This window comes from Aythya fuligula, chromosome 3 (genome assembly GCF_009819795.1).
Source record: "Aythya fuligula isolate bAytFul2 chromosome 3, bAytFul2.pri, whole genome shotgun sequence".
NCBI classification, from domain to species: domain Eukaryota; kingdom Metazoa; phylum Chordata; class Aves; order Anseriformes; family Anatidae; genus Aythya; species Aythya fuligula.
The window spans coordinates 85870193-85889870 of record NC_045561.1 but is presented as its reverse complement, the minus strand read 5'-3'; the positions used below and the strand labels follow the sequence as shown (position 1 = coordinate 85889870).

At 37.4% G+C, this 19678-nt stretch overlaps 1 protein-coding gene across 5 annotated transcripts in view; it reads right to left on the bottom strand.

Moving 5' to 3' along the window:
• The window catches only part of FILIP1 (filamin A interacting protein 1), a 121999-nt gene that overhangs the window by 95204 nt on the left and 7117 nt on the right, over positions 1-19678 (bottom strand). The window contains exon 2 of one of the 5 annotated variants that reach the window (XM_032184385.1): positions 7521-7664. The exons of the other annotated variants lie outside the window; for them this stretch is intronic. The gene's annotated coding sequence lies outside the window, so the exon portion shown is untranslated. The remainder of the gene's footprint in view (positions 1-7520; positions 7665-19678) is intronic. 5 annotated transcript variants of the gene reach the window in all.

Below are 19678 nucleotides of genomic sequence, written 5' to 3'. Positions count from 1 at the left end.
GAATTCCTTTGGCTTTTTTCACTCATCTCTACTGATGATGGCAAAATTCTAGTTCCAGCATCCAGTTTTAGGAATATTACTTGCTGATCCCTCTAAAGAGAAACAGAATACCTGTTTCTAGGTATGAGAAAGGCACCATAAGTGTGAGAAATCCTGTATGGTAAGACTGCTTGTCCCATCCCCTTGAGTTCCACAAGACCACTGCTTTGCCTTTGCTTTATGCTACAGTAATCACCACCAGGTAGAGATGCTTCCACAACTTCTAGACCAAAAAGAGCCTAAGTTTGTCCCAGGTTAACCAGAAGTCCACCTAGGAATCTTGTTTGCCATAAGTGTATTGCTCTATGCTCCTGATTAGGATACCATTGGAAAGAGATTTTCAGTAAGAAAAGTGAACTCAGCAGCTGGGAGCAGTCTCCAGGGTTTCCTTCCTCAAAATCTCTGTTTTCCTTCCTTATTGCTTATTCTTTACTATCTCTATGCCAGCCTTTCAGTTTACTGGACTAGCTGAAAATATAACGATGAAGTATACTTAACATTTTTTCAGAATTCATTTGCAGAAAGATGTCATCTTAATGGCATAATTCTAAATGTTCAGCTTTGAAACAGAATGTGTCCTGGAGAAGGAGGAGTGTACATTTTATTAGCTGATATAAACTAGTGCAGCAAATTACAAATGAAATTTTTGGTTCTTATTATGCTTATTTAAGGATATACCACAGCAAACATAACAAAACAAAACAAAACAAAACAAAACAAACAACAACAACAACAAAACAGATATTTCATCTTCTGCAATTCTGAAAGCGTCAACCAAAGGACCATGATTTATGTTATTTTCAACTGTCTCTCCAGTCATCTTGTATTACAGCACATGGATACGAATACAGTCATTGTGATCACCAGCAAAATATTACTCAGCTAGCCATGTTCAAAACTTTGTGAACCTAACCGGATGTGAGACCTGAAAGTACTTAAGATAACTGAAAATAATCAAAGCCCTGAGCAACCTGATCAAACTCTAGAGCTTAGCCCTGCTTTGAGTGAGACTGGATGGCTTCTGGCAGTTCCTTATACTGAAATTCTGGTCCTGGAATCCTGTAAGTGGCAGCTTCCATTCAGAGGACATTCAGCTGTGACTCCATCTTTTACTGTTTGCAATGTGATATCTCTTGTCACTTGGATTCCATTTTTTTGGATTCTGCCACTCAAAGCAACAGTGGTTCCCACTGCCAGCTGCCTCATACCAGCATGGTTTCCCTGGCACTCAGAAGGTCTGGTGCCATGTGTGTCGCTCCGTCCAGAAGGGACATCTTGTTCTGTGCTGTTTGACATGCTTGAGGGCATCCAGCATGGTCATGGTTCCCTTCCTTCTGCCTACTGCCCAAAGTCAAAAATCAGAATGTTAATTTTTTTCTTTTTTTTTTTAATCAGATTGAGGAATTGAAATCCTTACCTACTGAAATACGATTCAGGTTTCTTTTATTATGTAAGTCCTTGTGGAATAATAAAAGTGGGAAATTTGAGATATAACAGAAGACCTCCTGTAAACTTTACCTTAAAATTTAGATCCAAAATGGTTTGTGATTAAATATGTGGGACAAGTATATGCCTAATTTTTTTTATTATTTTTGTCAGCTCAACACTGAACCAATCGTGGTTAGCCACGTGTGTCTTGCCACCCTTTCATGTATGTTCTTGCTTACGGTTTTTAAATGAGTATTTTTTCCAAGAATCTGAATTATATATTTTAAAAGTAAGAATATACTTTGAGTCATATAACCGGATAGTATGAGGTTTTATGAATATCCTATCTACTATTTTCACAAATTTGAACTTGAGGATAAATCGTGTATGTTTTCTTTAGTGTATATTTGTTGTCACAGTAACTGTAATTTTCCCAATAAATGGAAATTGCATCGTTTCCTTAAGCATTCAGGTTATTGCACTGAAATAGCATCATGAACTCACCACCACTTCTCCCTTCCTGTTGTCTGGCTAGATCTCATTTAGTTACAGGAACAGGCACTAAAACAGGTTAGTTTAGATATGTGTGCATTAGAAAGCTTGAAGCAAGCCTGCTTAGCCCCATTACATCCTATGACTCATGCATGTGTGGGAAAGACCTTATTTTCACAGAGATCTCTTAGATAAACAAGGCAAGTTGGCAGCAGTTCGATTACACTGATGTTAAGAGTCTCCTGCTTTCCGTTGCATTCATTTGGTTTATATTTTCTGAAAAATGCAAGCAGTCTGATAAACTCTAATGAAAATTCTTTTACCAAGGACACATGACATTTCATTTTCCTTTACTTTTTTATTTTTTTTTTTTTAAAGAAGCAGCCTTAAAACCAGTTCCTAAAAGTTCCCTGTTATTACAGTAATTCTACTTTTTCTCAATTTTTAAAAGTTTGTTAGCAAAGTTGTAGCTCTTGCTACCCACAGCCATAATGCACTAGTTAGATAACTCCCTGCACCTCCCCAACCTATAAGCCCCTCTGGACTTCAGATAGAAAGCGGATTTAGCTTCCAAAAATATTACTTTTGCACATGCAGTGGAACGAATTTTTGAACAACATAAATCACAAAACATTATACACTTTGACACCATTTCCCCAAAAAGGAAAAGCAAAAAAAGCAATCCTTACTGTATTAAAGAGCTGTTAAAGTATATAAATCAAACTCAAAACATTTTTTTGCTAATCCAGTGAGATGTTTGCTTTTTTTCTGAAACCCCATTGCTTTCTATCTGGATGAGTCTGTTCACATAATAAATGATCAAGGTTTTAATTGCAGTTTTATCATCTCTGAAATGAAACTTATTTGGACATCGTACAGCAATCTTTTAGATTCACACACCCCTTTGGTTGTGTCAGCTAACGGCAACTAGACGGGTTGCCCATTTAAGGGAAAAAGTACAGGCTCCAGCCCATTTCCCTGTACTTCGCATGTGTTTGTCCCACTCCTTCAGCAATCCATTCTGTAATGCCAAAAAACATTTCTGCTCTCACAAAAGGCATGCACACGTGCACACACGTATGCACTTTTATGATTAAGCTTCAGCTCTTGTAGAGCTGTAAAATTAAGGAAGTGGATGTTGGAATTCTTTTTTTTTAATTTATTTATTTTATTTATATTATACCACATACAGCGATTTTCTGTTAACTGGGAAGGAAGAAAAAAAGTGGAAATACTACTTCATTACCTTAATAACACCACCCTCTAAACAGTCCTGGATATATCATGTATTTTAACAGCTGTGTATCTTTAGAAGAATAATTCCAAAATGACACATAATTGTGCTTTTAGGATATATGCCTTTAATGGTAGGAATTGTTTCATTCTCTGTAATTGCAAAGTGTGTAAACCATTTTAGAGGCAATCACAATCTATGTAATTTTGCATATCACCTTTGTATTTAGCATTTGCATGCTTTACTTGGAGAAAAGATTCATAGTTCAGCCAAAGCAGAATGAGAGTGATAGGGCAAAGCCATCTTGGATTAAAAAAAAAGAACACTATGTAATTCATTAGAGCCATGAATTTCACAAATACATTAGGCTTCGTACAACCTGCAACATTAGAGACTCTCATAGCCTCTCGTCAACAGGAAACAGGTACAATTGTTCCTGTCCTTTGGATGCCAGTACCTCAAAGAATAATTAAAGGACTGTGCTATAAATGCCTTTTTTTTTTTTTTCCTAGTAACACTAACTTTGTACAAATACTAGCTACTAAGTGAGAAAAAGAGAAGTTAAGAAATATTAATTATTAGATCCAGTATCAAGAATAACTTTCATGCCCTAGATAATTCTGACTTCTCTTGTCTGTTTTACATGACAAGTGACCTCTGAAATTTTCTGGCATTATGTATAAAATCAGGAAACAACCTTCAGCAGGAAACACTGACAGAAGAGAGAAAAAGCTAAAAAGACAGCCACCAGAATGTGATGGTGAAACCGAAAAGTACAAGCACTTGTGCTTCTTACAAAGAAACATTTAAACTTTTCTATGTAGTAGATAACATTATCTTGTCACATGCACATTTTTATTCTTCTCAATTTCAGTTCTTATCTCAGGTTTTAAATACTAAATATTTTTGTTGAAATAGGAAGTATCAGTAGATGGAGTTCTTTCTAGTTTGTCTTGTTTCATCTGGCTTCTTCAAACACATTATAACTGTTTCTCCAAATGGCATTTCAGATATGCAGTAGGGCAAAATCCCTCCCCCAGATTCAGATTATGTATTACAACAGTATGGCAAACTGCAACAGTAGCTCCTTGAGAAAGGAAGGGAAGAAACAGGAAATGAGAGAAAAAGTAAGATGTCTCTTGAGAAAAAAAATATGGACAGGAATATAGATGATGTCTTTTGGCAAATGCTCTTGAGGGGACTGGAAATTTGTCTATTAATTATTGAACACTAAGACCTGATCTTATTAAACTTTAAGGAAAACTTACTTTGAATTCAGTGGCATACACTTGGCCTCTGCTTCAGTGCAACTGTGACACACATTTTTGTGCCAACAGAATTCCTATCAGCAGGAGTTTTACTGATACACCTATATCAGTAAAAAGATTTCGGTATGGAAATGACTACACTGGCAAAGTTGTGATCCAGAGGACCAAAACAGGAGATGTTAGAAAAAGTAGAGATTTTCTGACATACTTGTGCTTATTTTCAAACTGCCACCAGGAAACACAACTTCAGGAGTTCTACATCAGTCAGCCTAGCTTGGTTTGTAGAGAAGTTTAGTCTTTATGTGACAGTAGCACCAGGTGCTACACTGAGAGGCACAATAGAGAATTTATTCACTAGATCAGTCTCAAGCTTACTGAAACCTGTGGCACAGAGGATGGACCAGTTAACACCACAGTTGTGATTAATTGTCCACCAAATACAAGTGGGAGGAGTAAGGGTAAATCACAGCAGATATAGGCAGGGGCAGAACCATGACGAGCCTTGAAGATGAACTTCAAGTCTTGTGTTAAATCTGGTGTTAAAAAGAACCAGACGTTCTATAAAGAGATTGAAAGATGGGGGTGATGACAAGATACTCAGTTAAGATTACGACTTTAACTGTGACTAGATTGGCTAAAAGAGGTCGTAAATTATAATATTGCTATAATGAAGGTGGAAGAATGAGCCACAGGCAGAGTCTGGAAGTGGATTCAGATTAGGAGGGATACACAGTCTTTAGCACCATGAACAGTATCATTCATTTTCCACGGCTATGGGAATATAAACAAAATCAAAATAATATAGAAGAGGGGAAATAAATGAGCATGCTTGTCTTCCAAGAAAATCTCTACAAAGGAGAATATTGCCAAAACCTAAATTACTTTTTGATTTGATATAAAATTGAGCTTGGTTTCACTGTAATCATTAGTAGAATTGGCTATTCTTCAAAAATGAAACCATCTGTTGAATAGCCACATTGCATATTCCAGAGATCTGATTGGAAAATCTCAGAGCCTCTTTGTGGACACCTGTTGAGAAGAGTAATTTTAGCCTCCTTCTCCATTTTGAAATGGAGAGGAAGACAGATGTATGTAAAACCACAACTCCATGTGTTAGAATTCACTATCAGACTGTTCCAAAGTTTCTTCATTTGATAAAATTTTGAGCCTAATAAATTTCCCCTTTGCATTTAAAAACTTTGCTAAACATAAATTCCACAAGAAAACTAAAATTTTTAAATTGTATATTATGCTGAGCAACTACTGAAACCAAAAAGCAGTCAGTAACTAGCATATTTCCCATATTTTGTCATTCACATGTATTCAAAGGGTCAAGTTTGACATTTCTCCACAGTTTTTCTTATTTGCCAATGAATTCAATGAAAATAAGAAACAGTAACTTTCACTCTTATGTCAAGATGACAAAAACTGTATAAGTAATCTTTGTCTCAGCTTTATTTCTTATTGTACAGCTTTCTTATGAAAAAATAACTTTCTCAGGATGTGTCTACATTAAAAAGTAATAGCAAAGTTTCCTTTTGAGATTTAGACTTGGGATACCATAGTGCTGTAGTAATTCCACAGTAATCATTATCACATTAAATCATGGCCACCAAAAATATTCCTATTTAGTGCTTAAGTAGGATGCCACTTGCTATGAAATAAAAAGCAAACTATATTACTTTTGCTTTTAAGAATTTTTCTCCATCCTAATACTTCATTTATCTTATTGTTTCATAGGCAGTTATTTTCTCAGCCACCCGGTCAAAGTTGCTTCAGAGCATTTTGTTTCATCCAATCTGCAAGCATATCATCGCTAAGATGTGGTATTGATGTAATTTACATAGCATGCAGCAGTGAACCTAGAATGATTTAGCTAAAGCAAGACCTTCTCAGCTTCCTGAGGCAGTCCCTGAGTCCGCAGACTGAGTGTCAAACAGTGTAGACAGTCAACATAGACCCAATCAGTCCCTTCCTTAGGACAAATATTTTTCATCTGAGACAATTCTACATAAATCTGCAGACAAGGTTTTTGCACGTGTTAAATGCATTTTTTAAATTGTTGCTTTCATAACTAAATTCATATTACAGATGAATTCATAATCAGTGCATCTTTTAAAAATTAATGGATACCAAATTTATTTTGTTTGAAGAAAATGGGTTTAAAAGACCTAGGGAAACTCATTCTTCAATTGACCAAAGAGCTTTTGTTAGTTTAGACAAAGCAAATCATACTGAGCAATTACTGTCATAAATTATATGACCATTACAAAACCATAGGTTATTCAAACAGATACACAGGCTTCTGTTGTGGTATCACAGTAGAAGATCTGAGAACTTATTTCTCAACAATTTTGCTGAAAGGAACAAACACTTAAAAAAAAAAAAAATGACCCAGCTCAAGCACGCTTGGATATAACAAACATAAGGTCAGTTTTTAGGAAAGTCGCATTATGCAGATTATGCAGCTAATCAATCAATCAGATTAATATTCTTTCGGTATAAATAAGTACAAGAGGAAGAACCAAGAGCTGTTGGAGTAGTACGAAAGGTACCAGGTGTGCCCGCGCACTGAAAGTTATTAAGGACACAAAAAGTACAAATATGCTAGGTCACAAACTATGCAGTGAATTCAGTTACTGAACGGCTATTTCCTCTTACTTATCATACAGGCCGTCACTGTTTTTTAATAGCTGCTAAACTATCGCTGGTAAGGGGTGATATGTATTCTATTCTTAAATCTTGGTTTGTCCTCTGTCAGCATGTGAGCAGATATAAGCAAGATACATGTCAAAATCCACACACTTTTTTCTTTTTTTTTTTAATAATAATACTAGCTACTTGATTGTGCTTGTTCTAAGAACTGAAAAAGTTATTTGAGCAACGTTTTTCTGTGATGAAAGCATTAAAGTAAACATCCAAGACATTTATCTCAGCTTTTATCTACTGAAGTTTGCAAATCATGCAGAAGATTGTTCATAGAAGGGAGCAGACAATAATCAGTAGCAAAGAATCTCACTTGTAAAAAGAATTCATTAGAGTGGTTAGCTCAGTCTTACCTGTCAGCAAGAACTTAGGAATAGATCCTTTACACTGCCAGATCGCAGTAGCTTGTCCCACGGTACTACCACAGCAGTAGCCTGATCCAGCCCAGGAGAACACAAAGAGAGAAACTTTTCCCACTTTTCAAGGTCTACCAGCAGCTGAAGGAATGAAGGAAATAGGGTAGAGAACAGAGGACTGAGTTGCTTCTCGCAGAAATCCCAGGCAGGAGAAGTAGGAGGTATACTGTCTGTGTCTCACCCAGACTTTTGTTTAAAAGTTTTTTCAACTGTTGCTAGGTGGTGTTAGGCTTTGGCAGTTTAGTTCTCAGATTGTATTTCCCCTCTTCTGGTCTCTTCACACAGTGTTACAGCAATGACTTTGTTGAGCTCAGCTCGCTTGTGCTATATTTAACCAGTGTTCTCAGCAAGTCAAGCCTGTCAACAGCTGAGAAGTTTGGATCAGGCTTTGCTGAGTTCCTCAGCTGCTGAATTATCAGTGGATGTAGCACTGCACAGCCCAGCTACTACATTCACTGAAAGGTTGCGAGGAAACCGTCAAATCCTTTTAAGGGCTTCCAGTGACTTCACAGGAGTAATTACTATTTAAAGCACTAAGAACAAGATGTGTATTTAGGCATATATTTTAGACCGCTAGAGAAAGAATACTTGTGTTCACAGCAGATGAGTTCAATTATTTATACAGTGAGGATTTTCCTAGGACATGTAGGAAGTTTATAATTTGAAAGGTATGCACTTCACTTGAAGAAAAATTACACGTGGGGAGAACTTCTTGCAGCATAATTTTTACAGAGTTTAAATTTGTTAAGATGACACAGGGAAATTAATGAAAGGTTTAGGCTGGAAAGTTTTCAGCGTGATGTTTATTCCAAATACAACCTTTTTCCCCAGGACCAAGAGCTTCACTACTCTGTCTCTAACTCTCATTGAAGAAGAAAAGGAAAGCCACACAAACCTTGATTTGCTTGATATGAAGCAGGCAAGAAGGAGTATTAGGAACACATCACTTGATACGTTGCATATGTTTTTGTGTATCCACACTTGCTTCTGAATCTATTTGATGCTAATTCCAAGCCATGTCTCCAAATCAACCAACCAGGAGTACCATTGGGCAGCTTTTCAGCCCACAAACCACCACATATCAACGTTCTCCAAAGACTTCGCAGTCTCAGACTCTGGAGTGAAGTTCTACCAATTCATGGCAGAACAGCCCCTGGAAATGTCTCTGGCAAAGAATATTTCTTACCCTAACAACTCTGTTCAGACCCGAGCTGTGCTTCAGAGTGAAATGCAAAATGGGCCTCTTGGAAAGCTTTACCCCAGTGACAATTTGCAATATTCACCTACGGTTAGATGAAGAGGCAGGAAAGAAAGAAGAAAGGAAAGAAAAAGGTAGAAAAACAATTAAAAAATTACGCATCCATTTTTGTACCTGGAGACATGTCATCCGTTCAGAGAAAAAGCAGGAGATTCACGCAAATCATAATACCCTTTGGTGATGCTGGGTCACTGCACAGATAGTAGGGGGGAAGCAGAGAGGTATCGTGCTCTTTGTGCTGATTTCAACATGTAACTGGGTATAACTATATGAGATGCCAAGGGGTGAGCACAAGCCCTCATGGGATGGAGCTGTAGTATTAGCTGTACCTTGGTGCTCTAAACCCATCTCCATAATGAGACAGGCTTACATTCTGCTTGAGCTGTGATATTTTCTAAACAAGGAAGGAACAGTGAAGGAAGACTCCCATTCCCACTGAGCTTATAAAGAGAACATGTAGTAAATACAAGGTATTATGTCAAGTAACTGATATTTAGACGTTGATGGTAGATTTATAAATGTCCCAAATGCTTCCATTGTATCAAATACATTTTATTTTGGAGACCAAGTAATAAATACTAATTTCATGTTGTTCATTTAAATATTTAACTTGGACAGAGTATCTAGAATGTACAAAAATATAAACACTCTATTTTATAGAAACAGCTATTTGGAAGTTTATTGTAGGAACAGATAATATATTGGCACAAAGCATGGTGTTACATACTTCCACTTTGAACTGAAGTGAGTTACGTACATCCACATTCTAAAAAGACCATGTGATTTTGTTCTATGGTACAAAATTGAGGTATTCCAAGCAGATGAGTAACTTTTTGACTATTCTGGCCTTAACTTCTTGCTCAAAGGTCAATATTAATAGTACTTTATCCATTCATCTACAACAAATTAGGCAAAGAAAACAATTAACTAAGCTCATAAATCTCAGAGAAACTGAGTGATTCTCAACATTTCTCTCCCATTAGTTAGTGGCATATTCACTGAGTGGAAAACAATGCAACTTCTTAGGAGGCAATCTCTGCTGCCAGCCCTTGTGGGTGGGTTTCAACAGTGGCCTGCTGATGCAAGTCTGCTCATTCTTCTACACTTGCAATCATACTCCCCAGCTGTGCCCCATAAATATTTCTCCTATAAAACAGTGGGAATTTCAGAAGAAAAAAAATGGCAAAAATGGAAATCAAAGAAAATACAAGCACTTACAGCATAGATAACAGTGCAATTCTTGAAAGTGTAAAACTTCTAACTTTGTGTGGTATAAAAATGGTTTACATTGGTTTACATTGTTATGTGTATGTATGTATTTTTCTTACTGCTTTGAGAGAAACTATAATTATAAAACATAGGCTGGGAAGGCTGGAGAATAGTAAGATAAGAAACTGAACCACAGAAGAGACTTTTTAGTTTGACATCCTACATGAGGTCTTAGCGTCAACTTACACCATCATCCTACAACTAAGTCTAGAAAGTGTGATATCTCCTAATTAAGCAGCCAGGATACTGGAGTCCAATGTAAATACTCCCAAAGCTGAAGCTCTCAGCATTGTTTCCAACAAAACACCAAAGGCCAGAGCCACACAAGACAAAGGGGACCAAATGTAGCCCTAGAGAGTTCAGGACATGTTGCCATCTCTGGATATCATGTTAGTCACAAATGTAGAAAAGGGATTGCCAATGTTCACACTGTCCTATTTCTCTGTACCAACTTCACTAGAAAACAGAAGAAAATATGAAACAGAAAATATGTCCTGAGCTGCTCCAGAGAAACCTGTGGTTTGAGGCAGAAATTACCAGCAGTTGTTGACAAGATCAAAACAGATGTCTTCTGACTGTACGGGTCCCACCTGACTTGAAAATATCTGTAAATAACCTCATTCTGGAAAATATACATTACTATATATATTTATATATTTATATATGCTATATATATAATGTATATAGCATTACTATATAATTTTTATTTCAACTGTCCATCACTGCAGTGAATAACTTCATCTCATTCTCTAAAGCCATGGGGGAATCCAGAGTCAGTGCCTTATACCTTTTCTCTTCTCAAATATTGTACATCATAATTAACTGGCCCAATGTACCAGAAACAAATTATCCAAGTGGGTTTAGGGTTTCTTCAGAAATGTATGTTCAGAGAAGCTCTACTATGGGTAAAATTTTGTGAGAGCAACTACAGTCAGTTATTCATTACTTTGCTCCTCATTGAAGTGTACTGAAGAGTACAGAAGGCTCTTCATTGAAGGGTAAGGAGTCATTAGTATTTTAATTTCTAAAAAAAATATTTTTTTATTTGCTTGAAGGATCTTCTGACACCCTGGTTTTATAAGACTTTTGTTCACTTCCATAAGAGCAGTATTATTTTAGATTGCGCTGCTACTTTTACCTTTGTTTCAGCTTTACAGTGTAACTGGCAGGGAGGGTGGTTGATCATATTTTGATTAACCTGATCTTGGCTGCATCCCCTCAGATTTATATTTTGAGAAGGCAAGGTATTTTTTTCTGCTTTTCCAGATACTATTGTCACCTCATAAAACTGATATTGCTTTTTAGATATTAGATCTTCTATATCCTCAGCTCAAGCACCTGCTTTTTTAGAACCAAAGAATAAAACATTTCTGCCACCTAGTTCATAGATTTCATTTAGTTGTCTGTTTTATAATCTTGCCAAACTAATTAAACTAATAAAACTTTGTGATATCCCCCAATTCAAATATTTTCCCAGATACATAAATTATTTTCCTAGGTGTAATTTAAAAGTGAATTGTGTAATTAACACTGCTATTTTTATTTCCCTTAAACCTTTTTACTCCCTGTTTTTTGTGTTGTTTTTTTTTTGTTTGTTTGTTTGTTTGTTTGACATCTGCATTAATCTTAATTTTATTTGTTGTAAACACATCACATATATCTAAAAAATCAGTGACATAAGATCCTTGCCACAGCTACAAATTTCCAGGAACTCTTACTGGAGTTTTATAATCTTTCCTGTAACAGTTTTTCATGCTTTATCAGTGAGATAAAAATAGGGTGTCTTTCATTTTGTTTCTTCATATGATGTCTTGATCTATATTTTTTTCTTCAGAAATAATTTCTTTTAAAAATATTTTAATTAAAGAAACATGTTAAAATGCTTGGGCATTTCAGTTGTTTTAAATTTGATATTTTTGCATTTTGCCAACAAAAATATCAGCATTTCATAAGTCTTCTCATTATGAAATAGGCATAATTCTGAGATCACTACAGTCAGACAGACAACCACACCAAAAATGTCAGATGGCCCATCAGACTTAGAGGGGCTCAACACTGTTTATGACAAATGACAGGAAAAATAGTGATAAGATTTGTATCAGAATTGGACACTTGAGTCTGAAGCTCCAAAACCTGGCACTTGCTAACAGCTGGGTCAAATGGAGACAGCCTGAAGCCTAAATCTGGAGGAAAGTGCCAAGTCAGGTCTCTGGAAATAGAGCAAATCATCTTATTTGCTCCGCTGCCACACCCCAGGAGTGGTATGTAACTTGCTCAAAGACTGATAAAAATGAGCTGAGCATGGATTAATTGCTTCTAAGGCCAGAATAAGCTACTTTGATAATCTAATATTGCCTCCTACACAGGAAAGGCAGGGGAATTTTCCTCAAGCAAAGAAGCAACTTGCAGTGAATTAAAGCACATCCTTCAGAAAGATTATATAAAGCAAATATGGACAATCTGCCAACTCAACATAGAATCATGGAATCACAGAATGGCTTGGACTGGAAGGGACCTTAAAGATCATCTAATTCCAACCCCCTGCCATGGGCAGGAACACCTTCCACTAGACCAGGTTGCTCAAAGCCCCATCCAGCCTAGCCTTGAACATATGCAGGGATGGGGCACCCAGAACATCTAATTACTCTTACTATTTCAAGCAAACCAAAACTTTGCAATTTATTTCCAGTTTGCTATTAGCTGACGTTAGCTCCCGGCCCATTCAATGGCTAGACAGTAGCCTTCAGCTTCTCTCAATTTCTGGAATCCTAAAAAATTTCCTGTGGAGATTAAAACACCTGCAGAAAAAGTTCAAGTATACAGGAGCTAACCTTGCGTATCCTGATTTTTCTGTGACCCCCTTGGAAACAGTGCACAGATGTCCTTGAATCACAGAATGAAATTCTAAACCATTTCTTCCTATGCAGGTTATTAAAAATCAAGTTGGTTCTGAGCCTTCTCTCTTATAGACTAAATTCCGTGAAGTTTTCACTGTCCCTTAGCAGATATTTGCATATTATGATAGGACACACTCAAATTGCATACAGTTGTTAAAAAATAATCAAGCAATTAAACAAGCACCCTACCTGGGTAAGCCTGTGACATAAGATTATCAATGAGATAAATATGGATAAATTCAGATAAATTTAGATAAAAATAGAATACTATTTTGAGGATTAAATATTTCCATGAAAAGATACCTAGAATATGTTTCATGAATAATCCCACTGAATAACAGTAGTCCTGTATTTTCTCAAGATTTGTCTGTGTGTTGTTCATCCCTGAAGGGAATCCAACAGATTTGTTACCAATTACTGTAATGTAATCTAAATATCACCTTCCATTTACTACTAGTCTGAAGCAAATTTATGTGAAAAAACACTTGGAAAGAAACACGAAGGTATCGACTGCCAGTGGTAATTGTTGGTAGCACACGTGAAAAATCTTATAAACATTTGCTTTTAATGAAACAAACACAAACTTCACTTACACTTTTAATGGAAGATGACCAAGTAAAACATCCTTATCCTGCAGTTCAGCTTAACTGTGTTCAACCCCCTTAGCATCTCAAGCTTTTCAAAAATCTAACAAGCTGTGAACCAGAAAACCGTAGCTTTGTTACTGTCAGATCAACAGCTGATCAGATCAACCACTGAAGGGCCTGGCCATTTGTCTTTAAGAAGGCTTCAATTCTGCTGCACTGCCTTCGTTAGTTCAAGCAGCTTGTAGGAAAACTCGTTATCAAACAGATGTAATTCCCTCATTGCAATTGTGTAGCAGTACAGATATCATCACAACTTGGTAAGATCCCTCTGCAGTAAATGCAGTTTTTACCAGAACTCTCCCCTCTCTATGAATGCATTATCTTCAAATGAAATGCAGCAGTATGGGGTGATACATAGCAGTCTTTGTAAACTATGAATATTTAACAAGAAATACGTAGCCCAGAAGTATTTATTTAATTAAAAAATAATAATAATCTGATACGCATTATTAAAGCTGCAGCACCCAAGGACTCGATCGCCAAGAACAGCACCTCTGTCCTTGCAAACAGTGCCATGCTCTCCGGGCTGCTCATAGGAGGGAAGTTCTGCTTTTGACATCTCCAAGAACACAGTGCCACCTATCTGCACATTAGGGGTAATTCAGGGGAGACGGTGGGAGAGGACCAGGAAGGGGCTGTTTTCCTTGCAGCCATTTCAGCAGCAACCGTTGTTCCCTGGCTGTGTTTCCTGCGGGCTGAGGGAAGCTGCTTCCACTGCACATCCCCAGGCTGTAGTTGCATTTTCCACACCACACTGCTTTCTCTCACCAGCTCAGTTCCACGTACACCTGTTAGGTCAAGTGCTGACTGGTCATACCTAGTTTACTTAAGGCATTTTAAGCTAAGCCTCTTATATCATTAATACTCCCACAGATTTTGTTCACAGAAGCCCAAGACTGTTACTACGTTATCTGTGGATCTGTAGAGCTTCAATTGCTGAGGAGAAAGGAGTGGCTCAAACACATGTAAGCAGCCCATGAGATTCAAAATTTGTACCCACCTGGACCTCTGTAGCAAGGAAAGGGTCGGCTGACAGGAACAGCCTTTCCTAATTTTGCCCCAGGGATGAGCCACCAATGCACTCCAGACGTAAATTACAGTCCAACTACCTTTTTCATGAAGATCTGTCTCCAGTGCAGTTACCAAAGCGGCCACATACACCTCTCAAAGATAGTCATTTGCAAGACTAAATTGCACGCACTAAGGAAAATAAGAGGGAAGGGATAAAGTATTTAGCGTCAGGCACAAATCCATGCTTGAAGAATATCTCTGCAAGGGGGTGGAAGCAAGGCTTTGAAATCCAAGATTATATTCTCCACAAAGTATCAAAGACCTGATGCTTGAAATATAAAGAAGAGGAAGATACATGCAAGCCAGCTTACTTCTATCAAACTGCTCAGCAAACAACAGGCCTTGTTCTTGAGGTATCACTGTACATTTGCCATAAATTACACTTTGTGGTTTTACTTTCAGAGTGCGGGGAAGAGGAGTCTTCTGAAGCACTCCTTTCTATTTCCTATTATTTAAGAATTTGGTAAACAATAATGAGGAAGGCTCAGTTAAATTGCTGTTCCACTCATTTGCATGCAGACACAGTTTGCCAGTGATACTCGAAAATGAAATAGTCTTTTTGAATGCCTTGTTTTTAAGCAGCAGTGTTGAGGACAGTTCTTTATGAGCACAGTTCACTTGGGTGCATTAGAAAAGAATTGTTTTGCCTTTTTTATTGACCACGGGAAGAGAGCAAGAGAATTTAGATAGCAGAATTTTAACAGGAAGATCACAATAGGAATTTTATTAAAAAAAAAAAAAAAAAGCCACCAAGATGATGAAACTCTTTGAGGAGAGGCTGAGAGAGCCCGCACTGTTCAGCCTGGATAAGAGGAGACTCAGGGAGGATGTCACCAACTGAAGGGAGGGTGCAGAGAGGATGGAGCCAGGCTCTTTTCAGTGGTGCCCAGTGCCAGGACAAGAGGCAATGGGCACAAGCTTGAACACAGGAGGTTTCCTCTGAATATCAGGAAGCACTTCACTGACTGAGCCCTGGCACAGGCTGTCCAGAGATTCCTCCTTGGTGATCTTCAAGAGCCACTTGGGCCTGGGCTTGGGCCTGGGCAGTCTGCTCTGGATGGCCCTGTTTGAGCAGGGTTTGGGGCAGGTGGTCTCCAGAGGGCCCTGCCAACCTCAGCCATTCAGAGATTCGGTGATATGTTCATAGTGCTAAATAGCAAACTATTAAATATGTCCCTTTTCTTCCATATATATTGACAATACAATTGCTTAGAAAAACCTAGAACAATTGACAATACAATTGCTAAAACCTAGAACGCACCTCTGATAATCTCACTGGACTGCTGTCCAATACCTGCCTACTTATGCAAATTACCAAGAAGAAAAACCCTGCAAGTTAGAAGAAGTGACTAGAGTTTCCTCACAGCCCTTGTAAATAAAAATTTTTTCAGAGAAACCAAAATAGTATGATGGGAGATGATATGGGGAATCCCTGTGCAATAGGGAAATAAGTAACTGCATGGTGCAGAAGTCAAAAGTTGGGATACAGAGTGGAACCTGAGCCAGTGGTAGCATGAGCACTTGCAGAAAGCCTAGCAAGGCATCTCTGCCTGGAAACTGAAATGGAGACAATCTGAGGGAATACTTTAAACATTCTGTATCCTGTAAACTATTGGCTTTCAGGATATAAGCAACCTCAACAGAAGGAGGTAAACACCAGGTCAACCTCAATTACCATTGCTAGCCATGTAGGTTTTCTTCCTTTTTATTATCAGGATTATTTAGGTAGCTCTACATCCAGCTTACTCCTGAGTATCCCATCTTTCAGTACTCAAAAGCATACCAGAACAGAGAAGGTTGAGCAGAGAATCCAGAGGCCAGAGCTACTACTGGCTCAAGAAAATTATACACAAATTATATTATTTGCTTTATTAGGCCACATTTCTCTTTACAAATATTGCTACTTTTTATTTGCAATATTTATTAATTTATTTATGTAAAATGGCAGAGAATCACAGAATGGTTGAGACTCTGAGGAACCTCTGGAGGTCATCTTCCAATCCTCCTGCTGAAGCAAATTGGCCCTAAGCAGACTGCCCAGCACCATGTCCAGATGGCTTTGAGTACCTCCAAGGATGGAGTCAGCACACAAAATGAACAGTAGCACATCAGAGCAGATTTTGTCTCACCTAAATCAGTCATGAAGTTAGGTGTACAATCAGAGTTGATGCACAGTGAATTGTTTCATCTTCCAGATAAGATTAAACACTCCTTTGTGATTAAGTAATGTCAGAAGAATCTGATTTCTAGCACAATTCCACATTTTATATTTCATTTTATATTTATCATTTTTATAGAGTAATAATTTATATTAATGTCTTGAATATATCTAATAGTATTTTTCATGTGCTTATTTTATGTGAATGTAGTATTTTCAAAAATCAAAGGTGTTTTTTTTGTTTGTTTGTTTTTTACTAGAAAGCAAATAAAGCAGACAAATTTTTTTTCCCAGCAATTCCTACAGTTACGGTCATTTTTATGTTTTCAAGACTTCTTGTATGTCAAGATCTAAGTCTTTATGGTTAGTACATTGCCAAATAAAAGAGGGTCAAGCAGCAAGCTGCACTGCTGATTGCTCAAACTGATAGCACTCTCCTGGTGATTTAAGTGACACAGGTCTTCCAATGCTGAAGAGCACAGTCTTTGAAAGTCAGTGTTTTTCTAAGAAAAGTCCAAAGAATCTCTTGAACTGCATAATTAAATGATACTGAGGAGTTTCATGATTCAATTATATATTCAGAGCTGATACACGGAGTATGTTGTATTATCCCTAGAATCTATTTTAAGCCTAAGATTTCCTTAACAAGAAACAGATTTATTTTATTTATTTATTTATTTTTGGCAAATATTGCCCTCACATTTCTCCTTTTACAGGAGGCAGGAAGCCAAGATCTGTGTTTTGAACTTCCCTCCCACATATATACCTTTACAAATTTACATTTACTTTATATTGTCATGTTTTTCCCACAACTCTTCCATATGAAGCTGGTTTTCTTTCTCCCTCAGGCCTAAGCAAATCTTTCTAGAACGTCAAGAAGACACTCATGAATCTCAAATTATTCTTTTGTATTTCTGTCAAAAGGATGCCCGCCACATCATCCACTAAGGGCTTCTGCATTGTTTGTTTTTTAGTGTTACACGTGTGATGGATTGCAACATAAAATATTTCCAGCAGGTAACAGATCTCCAAGAGACCATCACTAAGACTCTTCTAGGGACAGTTTAGCCTTCAAGAAAACAATCAATAGATAAAAAAAGCTAATACTCACCAGACCATGGTGACATATCTGAGAATTAACTCAAGCAGAATAGAACTACATGACCATTCTAAGTTAAAAACAAGACAAATCAGAAAAACATTGCAAAACAAGTGAAATAAATCATTCTCAACAGAGGGTAACAAAGTGCTGAAGCAGAACCTGAAAACCTAAAGACAAGATTAATTCTGCTGTAGCTGAAGGATACGGCTGGTTTGTCACATAGAGTTTTAGTGCACTATAAAGCAGAGAAACCAAACAAATAGCTTGGTTGTCAAAAAAGGAGAAAAAATCTGATAAAGAGAGCTCTGCATCCTTCACCTTAAATACCAGTAGGAATTGTACCTTCTCTGTTGAGCAAAAAGCAAAAGCCCAGAAGGGAAACAAGCAAACCAACCAACCAGGACAGGGAAGAAAAGAGAAAAATGTCCTAATGCTGACAAAAAAAAAAAAAAAAAACAAACAATTGAAGAGCTGGGATAGATATTGCTCAATGTATTGTAGCATAAATAAGGAAATTTCAGTAATGAGGGCAGTCTAAGAACCTAACAAGACATATATATGACTATTCTGTTTGGTTTATAGTGCCAGCTGACGGACATTGTTAAATATACATCTCTCCAAGTCCAAGAAAAATAAACACTCTTCAGTATGTATATGAGTTCCAAGCCTTCACCTGCACTGAGGTTCATTTCTGGCATTCATAACAAAGCCAGGGACTTTAACATAAGGCAAGAGACAGCCAGCAAGGCAGGCCTTTGCCTACAAACATGTGATTCAATTATTTTGATACATTTATATAGAAAGATGTATATTAAAAAAAAAAAAAAAAAAAAAAAACTGTTTGCCTCCAAATATGTAAATGGACTTTCAAAGCAATTAAAACAAGAAATATTCATGGTCTGTTGTAATACCAGAACAGAAATATGGTAAGAAATAATAAAATAGAATTGGATTTTAAATGGTTTTCTGTGCTGATTGAAATTGAAGCCAGTTACTACACTGAAGTAGAAAGCAGCTTTCTATAATCACTCCAGCTTCACTTAAGCCTTTAACTCAGATATTGAGACCTGTCTGGGGGCAACATTCATTTCTAAAAGTACAAAATATTGCATGAATTTTGTGTCTTCGGAGCATTTTCTTTTGGAAGGGAACAAGAGAGGCAGGGACATTGTATCCCTATGTGTAGTAAAGGTGTTGGGTAGGCAATTTATATTCTTTCCTTCTGTTCCTGCACATATGAGCATTTTGTCATTCACTTGCTCACCCCAATCACTGTGTTAAACTGTGGAAGAAATACTCTTTGCCATCCTTCAGGGAGTACAGGGAAAAATACAGAGAAAAACAAAGAAAATAACTGTTTTGCATTTGCTGGTCAGCATGTTTGGAGCAGGCCCTTGGAATACCAGAGTACACCAGGCAGAAGCACAGAGTCAGAGGAGCTGAAAAGAGGACCTGCCTGGTACAGCAGCTTATCACAGGCCTTGCTTGTCCCACAAAGACCTAGAACTGATGACAAAGTGAACCTGGACAAATACTGTATTTGGGAGCAGCTGGCAACCTTTTGATGTGATACTCCTGGGCTACTGGGTTAACATCTCAAGTTATCAGGATGCAAGAGGTGAAAATGAGGTGGGTATAGAGCCAGAGCTGCATACGAGAAGTTTTGTTAGGATGGTAGGAAAAGTCACAGCTC